At 44.7% G+C, this 12,551-nt stretch overlaps 1 protein-coding gene across 2 annotated transcripts in view; it reads right to left on the bottom strand.

The window, feature by feature from the left end:
- Window positions 1–12,551, bottom strand: part of DDX47 (DEAD-box helicase 47) — a 100,466-nt gene that overhangs the window by 57,504 nt on the left and 30,411 nt on the right. The gene's annotated exons all lie outside the window — the stretch shown is intronic.

Below are 12,551 nucleotides of genomic sequence, written 5' to 3'. Positions count from 1 at the left end.
TTTCCCCTCCCTCAGGTCAGTTGCACTGTTATACAACTTCAGCAGGGGAAGCTCTGCCTAAATCATTTGTCCTCAGGGCAGACTTTATTAATAAGAATAGAATGCTCTGGCCTATTCCAAGATGGTTTCTATTTCCTCTCCCTGCTTGAAGCATGAGAGGATTTTCTTCTGCTATTCACTTTGAGAACCTGGTAGAGTTCCTAAAGGTAAAAACCAACAAAAAGATGGGAACCTCCCAGTGACTCTTGAGCCCATGGAGTTTTTAGCCTGCAGACTGGTCCACACCAAGCTCCCAAAAATTCATGTTACTGTTCAGGTTTTGCTACCCCATCACTGTACGTTGTGATTTTCTGCATTCAAAAGTTTCTACAATTCTGGGGACAGTGGTTTTCTCTGTTACTTCATCACTATTATGGATCTAATCAGAGTGGATTTTTCAGTTTGTTCAGCTTTTAATAAGTTAGAATGGAGTGTGACTTCTCCTTACGATAAGAAAAGAAACTAAAGTGCCTAATCCACTTTTTTTTTTTTGAAAGTTTTAGCACTTTAAAAATTATTTCTGAGACAAGCATTTGGCCTTGTAGTCAAGACACCCAATCTCATATCAGAGTACCCAGGAACAATTTTCAGCTCCAGCTCCCTCCAGTGCTCAAATTGTTGGGTCCCTGCCACCCATGTGGAGAGCTGAATTGAATTCCTGGCACCCAGCAGCAACATGCTCCAGTCCTGACTGTGGCAGTCATTTGGGAGTGAAACAGATGCAAACTCTGCCTGTCTCTTCATTTCTCTGTCCTTTGAATACATTTTCAACCATAAAAAAGCTATTTTTGCTTATATTTAGCACTGGTTCATGTCCAGTCTGTTCCACTTCCAATCCAGCTCCCTGCTAATGCACACAGGAAAGCAGTGGAAGATGGCCCAAGTGCTTGGGCCCCTGGACCCATGTAGGAGACCTGGATGAAGTTCCTGGCTCCTGGCTTCAAACTGGCCCAGCTGCAGCTGTTGTGGCCATTTAGGGAGCAAAGCAGTGGGTGGGAGATCTCTCTCTCTTTCTCTCTCTCTCTCTCTCTCTCCCTCTGTAACTCTGCCTTTCAAATAAATAAATAAATCCACTGGTTCACTCCCCAAATGGCCGCAACAACCCACCTGGGCCTATCCGAGCCACGAACCAGGAGCTTCTTACATGTCTCCCATGTGGGTGCAGGGGCCCAAGAACTTAGGCCATCCTCTGCTGCCTTCCCAGGCCATTAGCAGAGTGCTGGATCGGAAGTGGAGCTTCCTACTGGTGCCCATATGGGATACCGGTGCCACAGGCAGAGGCTTAACCTACTACACCACAGCACTGGTCCTATAAATAAATAAATCTTTGTTAAAAAAGAATTAATATCAATTTTGGAATGTTTATACCTTATTCTTAAGTGTATTCACCGTGAAATAAACATTTGGGTGTTTCTGTTATGGTTGCCTTCTCCTTAAGTGTAACAGTGCTTTCTTTTCGATGAAAATATAGGTTACATTTATTCTAATCAGAAAATAAAGCATGCTTCTTATGAAAAATATGCAATATAAAAATGTGGGAAGTGATGTATGAAAGTTTTCTCTTGCCATCAGTTCTCACCCTCTAGAAGTAATCCTGAACTTGATCGTTTGCTAGTGTTCCTACATAATGTTTTTGGTTACACAAATAAGTATATTTCAAATGCATGGTTGAGATTTTCTTTTACAAAAATAACATTATATATTGCTATGCAACTTTTTTTTAAAGACTTATTTATTTATTTGAAAGCAGAGTTAGAGAGAGAGGAGAGAGAGGGAGAGAGAGAGAGAGAGATCTTCCATTTGTGCTGACTCACTCCCCAAATGGCCTGTCTTCAGCCCTGTCCTTTGCAGTAGCTATAACTTTCTCTGGCTGTGGTTCCAAATGTCACTGGGTCCTGTTGTACCACATATACTTCTCGCATCGTAGGCCCTCCCTCAGACATAGCTTTCCACTGTCGCCGGTCTTGAGCTGTTTCATCTTCCTTTGTTTGCTTAGTCCCACTGAAGTTAACCCTTCCTTAAAATCTTTTTTGAACCAGTGGAAATGAATTCTCTTTTCACAGATATTTTTCCAAGGTGGTACTGTCACTCATTATAATGACAGGCCATGATTTGTTTGTCTGTTCCTTTACTGATTGGCATTTATCATATTTTCACCTGAATAATTACAGATACTACAAACATCCTTGTGTGGATGGGATGAGGTGTTGTTTATGTGTGCACACTTTTGCAAGTGTCTCTGTAGGAGAGATTTCTAAAATTGGGATTTCCTGAACAAAAGACACATATATTTAATTTTTAAATTTTTTTTAAAGATTTATTTATTTATTTGAAACTCAGAGTTACACAGAGAAGGAGAGACAGAGAGAGAGCGTGTTCCATCTGCTGGTTTACTCCCCAATTGGCTGCAATGGCCGGAGTTGTGCTGATCTGAAGCTAGGAGCCAGGAGCTTCTTCTGGGTCTCCCACGCGGGTACAGGGGCCCAAGGACTTTGGCCATCTTCTACTGCTTTCCCAGGCCACAGCAGAGAGCTCAGAAGTGGAGTAGCCAGGACTTGAACCGGCGCCCATATGGGATGCCAGCGCTGCTGGCAATGGCTTTACCCGCTATCCCATTGCACTGGCCCTGAAACATATATTTTAAATTTGGTAACTATTTTATTTCCCTACTGAGTGTAGATCCACAATATCTTCTCCCTAGAATATATTTACAACTAATGAACAACAAACAAGCTATAACTGTGATGGATGAAAAAATAAGACACTGGTCAAATATGCATGTTTAGGCTATTAATCCGAAAGAAATTATGAATATTTTTAAACTTACAAATAAAGTAAGTCTTTATAAAAGAGTTTTTGAATCCTACAGTTATTCAGACAATGTAATCCTTCAATCAGCTTTATTTCAAGGAGACAGAACAATTTCCGACTGTTTGAACTAATCTGACCAGAAAGTTTCAGTGGCCCCTAAGTGTATTAAATTAAGCACATGATGAAAAATAAAAGTCAAAGAACATTCTGATGGGAAGTTTTAGTTTTATCCACATAACACACAACCTCTATTCAGGACCTAGATAGCAAGATGTTTGCTATTACATTCCAAGTTTAAGTTTACAAGTTTTAATATTTCAAATACATTGTTCCCAAAGAAATAGAGCAGAGATGTTCCTTGGGCATTATATGTAAGAATAAACTTAAAATTATCTAAGTTTCCAACAGTAGGGAAGTAGATGGACTTGGGTACATCATACTGTAGAATACTGTGCTGATTATTAGTACGCCTGAACTCCTATGCTTGGGGCTCTTTTACCCTTTCTGTATCTTCATATGTGGATGATCTGATTGTACCCTTTGCCCATTTTTCTACCGGGTTGTCTTTTCTTATTCACATGTAGAAGGTTGACTATGGGGCTGGCATGGTGGTGCTGGGAGTTAATCTACCTCTTACAACACTGCCATCACATATCCCATTGCTAGAATCCTGGCTCCTCCGCTTTTTTTTTTTTTTTTTTTTTTTTTTTTTTTTTAAGATTTATTTATTTATTTGAAAGTCAGAGTTACAGAGAGAAAAGGAGAGATAGGGAGAGAGAGATTTTCCATCTCCTGGTTCACTCCCCAAATGGCTACAACAGTCAGCTATGAGCCAGGCCCAAGCCAGGAGCCAGGAGCTCCACCCTGGTCTACCCCATTGGTGTCAGGGACCCGAGTCACTGGGCAATATTTTGCTGCCTTCCTGGTGCATCAGTAGGAAGCTGGATTGGAGATGGAGTAGCCAGGACTTGAACCAACACTCTGATGTGGGACACTGTCATCACAAGCAGGGTTTAAGCCACAGTGCCCCAGTGCCAACTCTATAATGTGATTTTTTTTTTAAGGCAAGAGAGTAGTTACTTAGGGAAAGGAAGAGGGTTGAGGTGAGATGGGTCACACTGAGGTGACTGATAGGGCTCTCTCTTTTGGCTTGGGTGGTAGTTAAAAATATTTTTCTCTTCCCAGTAATTTGCTTCATACAGTTTCCTGAATCTGTTTTCTTTTTCTTTAAAAAGTTACATAGAGGGGGCAGCTGTTTGGCCCAGCAGTAAAAATGTTGCTTAAGACACCCTTATCCTATATCAGGGTGCCTAGGTTTGAGTCCTGGCACCACTTCTGATTCCAGCCTACCATGACGGCTCAAGGAGTTGGGCTCTTGCCATTTGTGTGTGAGACTTGGATTGAGTTCCTGGCTCCCAAGTTCAGCTCCAGCCTTTGTGGGCATTTGTGGAGTAAAGCAGTGGTTAGGAGGTCTCTCTTTCTGTCTCTCTCTCTCTCTCAAATAAAAAATGTTAAAGCAGTTGTAGAAAGGATAAATACTGCATGAAATTACTAATATGAAACCCCTGGATGTGAAAATTCATAGAGAAGGAAAGAAGATGGGGCAGCAGGAATAATTAATGTTTAATGGGCACAGAGCTTCTGTTTGGGATGATGAAAAACTTCTGGAAACGGAAGTGGTGATGGTTCCACAATGTGAAAGTGCTTAATGCCACCGAACTGTACACTTAAAAATGATTGAAGTGGGGGCACGCGTTGGGCATAGTGGTTAAGGTACCCTCAGTCCACATTGGAGTGCATGGTTTCAAGTCGAAGCTCTGCTTCTGCTTCTGGCTTCCTGCTGATGCACACTCTGGGAGGCAGCAGGTGATGGCTCAAGTACTTGGGTCCCTGCCACACCTGTGGGAGTCATGGATTGAGTTCTGAGCTCCAGCCTTAGCCATTGCAGGCATTTGGGGAAAAAACCAGTAGAAGGTTCTCTCTCTCTCTCTCTCTCTCTCTCTCTCACTCATCTCCCTGTGTCTCTTTCATATGAATAAAAATAATTAAAAATAGAATTGTAAATTTTATGTTGTATATATTTTACTGCAATAAAAAATAAATCCCCAAACATTGCAGAGGCAGAGGAGCTCACTACACAGCTTTGCACAGTAACTGAAGGAAACTGTAAAATTCCTGAAAAGATTAGCCATATTAAAAGAGATTAAGATGGCCTAGAATTATCGCTAAAAGGTGCCAGCCTTCATCAAGAGACATGGGGAGCAGCGAGGCTGGAAGTTCCTGAGGACAGGCCACAGAATACAGGCCCCAACCTGTATCATGCAGTGAAGCAGATGTTATGGAAAAAGAACTCAAGAAGAGAAATTAGGAAACTTGAGTGCTGGCATGACCATAAGGATAAAAACACAACAAGACATATCAAAATCCATGCAATCTGGGTTTTCCCCCCTTGCACTCCTTCTTCAAAGGGCCACAGCCCATTTCTACTCCTCTCCATCAGGAGTCTCTCTTTTTTCCGTGGCTTCTCTCCATGCCTTGTACTAGGGTTGGAGAGAGACAGAACCAGTAGGATAGAGAGAAGGAGAAGGTTTATTTTAGGAATTGGCTCATATGATTGTATGGACTGATATATTTGAAATTTTTAGAGCAGGCCCTCAGGCTGAAAATCCAGGGAAGAGTAGAGGTGGCAGTTTTTTTATTTGTTTCTTTGGCAAAACAATTTTTTTTCATTATTTGAAAGAGAAAGACAGATAGAGAGACATCATCCATCTGCTGCTTCACTCCCCAGATGCCCACAATGACTGGGGCTGGGGCAGGCTGAGGCCAGGAGCTGGAAAGTCCATCCAGGTGTCCCATGTGAGTGGCAGGAACACAATTACTTGAGCCACCACCTGCTGCCTTCCAGGGTGCGCATTAGCAAGAAGCTGGAAATAGGAGTAGAGTTGAAACTAAAACCCATGCACTCTGATATGGGATGCAGGCATCCCAAACCCTGTCTCAACCACTGTGACAAACTCCCACTAGTGAGTCCAAAGTCTACAGGCTGGAAATCCAAGTAGGAGGACACACTGAGTCCTGAGGCAGAATTCCTTCTATTTCAGAAACCCTATCTTTGCTCTTAAGTTCTTCAACTGATTCAATGAGGCCCACCTCCATTATGGAGGATAATTTGGTTTATTGAAAGTTTACTGATTAAAATGTAAACCGCTGACTGCCTGGTTCAAGTTCTGGCCGCTCCACTTGCAATTCAGCTTTATGCTAATACAGCCTAGGAGGCAGCAGGTATAACTGGATCTCTGCCACCCAAGTGGGAGACACAGATGGAGTTCTGGGCTTCTGACTTCAGCCTGACCCAGCCCTGGCTGTTGTGGGCATTTGGGAGTAGACCAGAGACGGAAGATCTGTGTGTGTGAGTGTGTGTGTGTGCATTTGTTTATCATTCTGCCTTTGCCTTTCAAACAGATGAAAATAAATACACTGTTTATAAAAGTAAAAGACATCTAAATAATACATTTACAGCAGTATCTGGACTGAGTTTGACCAAACAACTGGGCACCTTGGCCCCGCTAAGTTGATACACACAATCAACCATCACACACCTCACTCCCAGTTCATGGCTCTTTGCTGCCAATGAATCGAGGCAAAACTTCTTCCTCCTGCTTCCCCAGAAAGCATGAATGGACCAACCCTGCCGCCTTCCCACCCAACGACTTTTCAGCAGCAATGAGAAATACCTGTCTACCAAAGTGTTCCCCTTTTTTTCTTCGCCAGCGCTATATCCTGCAGTGGCTTCTTTTCAGGCTTGGGTCGGCTTTCAATCAAATCTGTGTTTGAACCAGAAACTTCTTTTTGTCACTTTCCCAAATGAAGCTTGAATTATTGTTCACTTTCAGTTTAGGAAATGGCTGTTACTTAACTTATATTTTTACTCAAATGGAAAATTTGTAGTACGATTATTACAGATGAACTGTGAGTTTTTAATTTTTGTTAATTTATGTGATTGAGAGACAGAAGCACAAAACTCCCATCTGTTGGTTCACTCCCCAGATGCCTGAAACAGCTCAAGCTGGGGGCCTGGAACTCGCCTAGGTCTCCCACATGGGTACCTGGAGTCTGATGACTTGAGCCATCACCAGCTCCACACAGGGTCTGCATTAGCAAGACACTGGAGTCAGGAGTAGAACTGCGTGTGTGGCACCGCAGTACTCCCAGCATCCTCATTGGTGTCTTAACCACTAGGCTAAACATGCGTCCCCTTTTGCCATTTTAAACCTTGTACAAGCGGACTGGGCATTTGGCACAACAATTAAGATGTCACTTGGGATGCCTACATTCCTTGTCAGAGTGCCAGGGTTCAGGTACTATTTCCATCCCCAATTCCTGCTAGTGCATACCCTGAGAGGTAGCAGGTGATGGCTCAAGTACTCGGGTACCTGCCACCCACATGGGAGACCTATACTGAGTTCCTGGCTCTGGCTGGCCTGCCCCAACTGCTGCAGGCATTTAGGGAATGATCCAGAGGGTGGGCACCCTCTCTCTTCTGTGTCTGTTTCTGTGTGTGTGCGTGTCTGCCTTTCAAAGAAATGAAGTTTTAAAAACTAGATATTAAGCCATTCTTTAAAAAATAATAAATTATATAAAGTGATTCCTACTGGATGTATTTTTGGGCAATTTTTTTCCATTCCACACTGTATTTCTGAAAATAAGCCCTATTCTAGATGTGCAGCTCAAGTTGCTCATCGTCCAATCATATGCTCTTTCATGTAGCCTTTTTTTAATGAATAGAATTCAGTCTGGGACCTGTGTTATGGTATAGCAGGTTAGGCATCCGCCTACAGTACCGGCATCCCATTTGGTTCAAGTCCTGGCTGCTCCACTTTTGATGCAGCTCCTTACTAATGTGCTGGGAAAGCAGCAGAGGATGGCCCAAGTACTTGGGACCCTGAACCCATGTTGGAGACCCATAAGAAGCTCCTGGTTCCTGGCTTCTGCCTCACCCAGCCCCAGCTGTTTTGGCCATTTGAGGAGTGAACCAGCAGATGGAAGTTCCCTCTCTCTTTCTTTATAACTCTACCTTTCAAATAAATAAAACAAATCTTAAAAAGAAAAAATTCAATTTAGCATCCGAGTTTCTATTTCTAATGTACATTTTGAATTTTTCCACCTTGTACAATTTTTTTTTGACAGGCAGAGTTAGACAGTGTGAGAGAGAGAGACAGAAAGGTCTTCCTTTTTCCGTTGGTTCCCCCCAAAATGGCCGCTGCACCGATCCAAAGCCAGGAGCCAGGTGCTTCCTCCTGGTCTCCCATGCGGGTGCAGGGCCCAAGCACTTGGGCCATCCTCCACTGCCTTCCCGGGCCACAGCAGAGAGCTGGACTGGGAGAGGAGCAACCGGGACAGAATCTGGCGCCTCAACAGGGACTAGAACCCGGGGTGCTGGCGCTGCAAGCAGAGGATTAGCCAAGTGAGCCACGGCACTAGCCCACTTTGTACAATGTTGCTCTGAACATTCTTCTCCAGGTCTTGTTGCCTCTCTTTGGTGAGTTTCTCTAGAGTCAATGCCTGAGTGGAATTCTAGGTCTCAGGGCTTATGCATCCATAACTCTTCTGCACTTGACCAAATCATTCTCCAAAGCAGATAAACCGGTTTACCTTCCTCTCAGCGGTGTAGACTAGGTGCTTTGCCCCTACACCCCACGATGATTGGTGTCATCACACCTTTATTTTTGCCAAACAGATGGCTGAAAAATTGAATAGGAACCAGGATTGTGACACAACAGGTTAAACCACCATTTGTGTTGCTGGCATCCTATACAGGAGCACCAGGATTCAAGTCCTAGGTGCTCCACTTCCGATCCAGCTTCCTGCTCATGCACTTGGGAAAGCATGGCTCAATTACCTGGGTCCCTGCCAACCACATGGCAGCTTCACATGGAGTTCTCGGCTTCTAGTTTTGGCCTGACCCAGTCCTGGACATTTTGGCCTTTTGAGGAGTGAACCAGAGGATGGAAGATCTTTCTCTCTCTTTGTCTCTCTGATTTCAAATAAATAAATCTTGGGGGAAAAATTGAACTATATTTCTTAATTTGCATTTTTATTATTACTAACAAGGTTGACCATCTTATTGTCATTTGGTTTTCCTTTTCCATGAATTTCTTGTTTATATTTTTGTCTTAGCTAGTATGTTTTTTCATTTGCAGGAGTTCTTAATGTAATCTGAAGGTTAATCCTTTGGGTAAAATAAGGGGTCTTCAAAAAGTTTGTGGGAGACATAGGCATTTCACCTAGCAATTAAGATGTGAGCGTCGCACATCAGTACCTGAATTCAATGCCTGGTTCCAACTCCTGACTCCAGCTTCCTGCTAATGTACACCCTGGGAGGCAGCAGGTAATGGCTCAAGTACTTGTGTCTCTGCCATCTACATGGGAGCCCCAAGATTGAGTACCAAGCTCCTGGTTTCACCCTGGCCTAGCCCTGGCTATTGTAGGCATTTAGGAAGTGAATGAGCAGATGGAAATCTCCCTCTCTCTCTCTCTCTTCCTCTCTCTGCCTTTCAAATAAAGTTAAAATTAACAACAACTACAAAGTCACTGTTTCCCGAAACTACAAAGCTATCATGGCACTGATTTTTTTTCTTTTTTTAGAAAATATTCTTTTAGGGGGCCGCTGCTGTGGTATAGTGGGTAAAGTCTCCACCTGCAGTGCCAGCATCCCATATGGGCACCGGTTTGAGACCCTGCTACTCCACCTCCAATCCAGCTCTCTGTTATGGCCTAAAAAAGCAATAGAAGATGGACCAAGTGTTTGGGCCCCTATATCCATGAGAGAAACCCAGAAAAAGCTCCTGGCTCCTACACCATTCAGAGGAAGGCAAACTGGTTATAGACACACACACACACAGAGAGAGAGAGAGAGAGAGAGAGAGAGAGAGAGAAATCTTCTATTGGCGGGTTCACTCCCCAATGGCTTCAATGGCTGGAGCTGAGCCAATCCGAAGCCAGGAGCCAGGAGCTTCTTCCGAGTCTCCATGTGGGTGCAGGGGGCCAAACACTTGGGACATCCTCTGCTGTTTTCCCAGACCATCAGCAGGGAGTTGGATAGGAAGTGGAGTAGCCAGGACTCAACCTGGCACCCATATGGGATGCCAGTGCCACAGGGGAAGGCTTAACCTACTATACAACAGAGTCCCAATATGAGTGCCAGTTCAAGTCCTGGTTGTTCCACTTCTAATCCAGCTCCTTGCTAATGCTCCTGGGAAAGCAGCAGAAGATGGTCCAAATATTTGGGTCCCTTCCACCCACCTGGGAGACCCAGATGGAGTTCCAGGCTTCAGCCTGGTCCAGTCCTGGCTGCTGTTGTGGCCATTTGGGGAATGGAACAGCAGATGAAAGATATTCTCTCTCTCTCTCTCTCTCTTGCTGCTCCGCCTTTCAAATAAACATATAAGTCTCAAAGAAAAGAGAGAGAGATCTTTTGGCAACTGCAGCTTAACCTGTATCTCATTGGAAGAGGGCAATTCCTTTAGAGCCTCCAATTAGTCAGGTTTGGGTTGCAGCTTTTCTTCCAAAAGATTTTGTGGATTCAGTAAAACATGTACAATGATAATAACACCGACTCTAAACCCACCGTATTCAGAAAACAAGCCAGTTCCTAGCAACTCCCAAGCTAAAGTGCATATCCAGAATCAATACTTTGGATTGCCAAAGACCCTTACAGAGATTACATCCTCACCAAGATGCCAGCTGATCAATGCCAACTATTCAGAACCTGGGGCCTGCAAATTTAAACCCCATTAGTGGGGGTGGGCATTTGGCCTAGTGGTTAAAACACTTGTATCCCACACTGGAATACGTGGGTTTGATACCTGGCTCCAATACCCAGGTCTGGCTCCAGACTTTAGGTTTCTACAAATGTACACCCTGGGAGGCAGCAGTAATGGCTCAAGTAGTTGGGTCCCTGCCACCCAAATGAGAGACTCGGATTGAGTTCCTGGGTCTCAGCTTCTGCTCAGCCTGGCTGTAGCCATTGCAGGCATTTGGGGAGTGAACCAGCACACGGGAGCTCTGTCTCCCCTTCCCTTTCCACCTCTCATGTAAATAAATAAATAAACAAACAAACCCAGTCAGTGGCAGTCTCCTAGCCAGGTGTTGACATCAGTATTGCCGCACCTGGCACTTAACATATCTCAGTGCCATCCTCGCTCTCTGACACACAGCATTTGGGAGAATGCTGCCTCTCACAAAGCTGAGACACAGACAGCGGCCCCACTGTCAGTCATCACAACTTCTTTGGGGAGCTGCTCTTTCCCACCCAGCTGTAAGTCTCCATGTCCCTTTGAACTCCAAGTGCCCGCATGACAGTGCTTGCCATGAAGATGAGCTCCGTGGAGCAGCAGCCGCAGTGCAAACCAGTGAATTCTTCTGTCCCTGTGCCACAGCGGCTTTTTTCCCATTGCCTCTTTCCGTGGGAGTCCTCAGACCTAAAAACCCTATCACCTGGGGAGGGTTTCTTCATCGCATCGGAGCACCCAGCTTGCAGCTACCTTGAGAACAAGCAGAGGGAGTGACTCTTGAGCCACCTGGGTTCAGACTTAGGCCATTCCCCCTGCCCTCTTTTGCCCTTGAGCGTGGTTCAAAACAACATCAAACAGGAATTAAAATTAGGACTGTTTGTTTACATTACCCACCTAGCCCTAACACATTGCAAACTAATCTCTCGCTAAAGCTCTCTGGTCCGTAGAGAACCCAGCTGTTGCAGTTTTCAAAACAAAAAATATTTTTCCTCTCCCTTCATATCGATAAGGGCAGTATACGAAAAGACTGTTTTTCTCCCCTTATAATTGACTCCTCGCCTCAGCTGTGCCTGCTCATTAAGCCCTCCTCAGCCCACTGGCCCCTGCTGAGGCCCTCTCCCAGTCCTTGTGCCCCTGCCAAGGCCCTCTTCCAGCCCCCGAGTGGCTTCTCCAACACAAGCACAGCTGTTCGGAGCCAACCGCACCACCCGAAAACCCTACCTGGCTCCCTGTAAACCTAGGCAAGCCGCCAAGGTCAGGACTGTCCCGAGCACCCGCTGAAGAACAAGGCCCCAAGGCCAATCCCTCCTCATGCAGAAGCCTCCACGGCTCCATGTGGATTCCCTCGCCTCTCCCTAACCGGGCTCCCTCTTTCTTTCATTCCAATTTTCTGGCCAGTGCACCCGATATTGCAACGCGACAGGAGTGCCCAATAAATAACACTCCTCCTTCTTTTCAGAGTTCAAAACAAACGAAGAAGTAAGATAAAGAAATGAAAGGGGAAGGCCACATGACTGTTTTATTCCCCAGAGAGTTGCAGGAGCAGTTGAAGATGAAAGTTATAAGAGCTGCCTGACACCCTGCTGGAGCACAAGATGCAGCAGTTCTAGGGGAACAGGGTCAGCCTGGCCCCAGTACAGACTTCGCCCTGGCAGGACTCCCAAGAGGAAAGCGGACAGGCATGAGAGCTCAGCGTGCCCACTTTATTTTCCCCAGGTTTGCCAATTAAATCACCAGCAGAGTTAGGAAAAAGGTAGAGAAAGGCCAGTAGTTAAACAAACTCAACTTCCCCTCATCTACAAGGACAGTTTTTGTTTTAATTTTTTTTTTTTTTCCGAGTAAAAGATATGTTTGTGTTACTTGGGTGATTCAATACCTTGATTGTTTTTTTTTTTAAGCCAAGATGGT

Source organism: Lepus europaeus, chromosome 6 (assembly GCF_033115175.1).
Source record: "Lepus europaeus isolate LE1 chromosome 6, mLepTim1.pri, whole genome shotgun sequence".
Lineage (NCBI taxonomy): Eukaryota > Metazoa > Chordata > Mammalia > Lagomorpha > Leporidae > Lepus > Lepus europaeus.
This window is presented reverse-complemented; position numbering and strand designations above follow the sequence as displayed.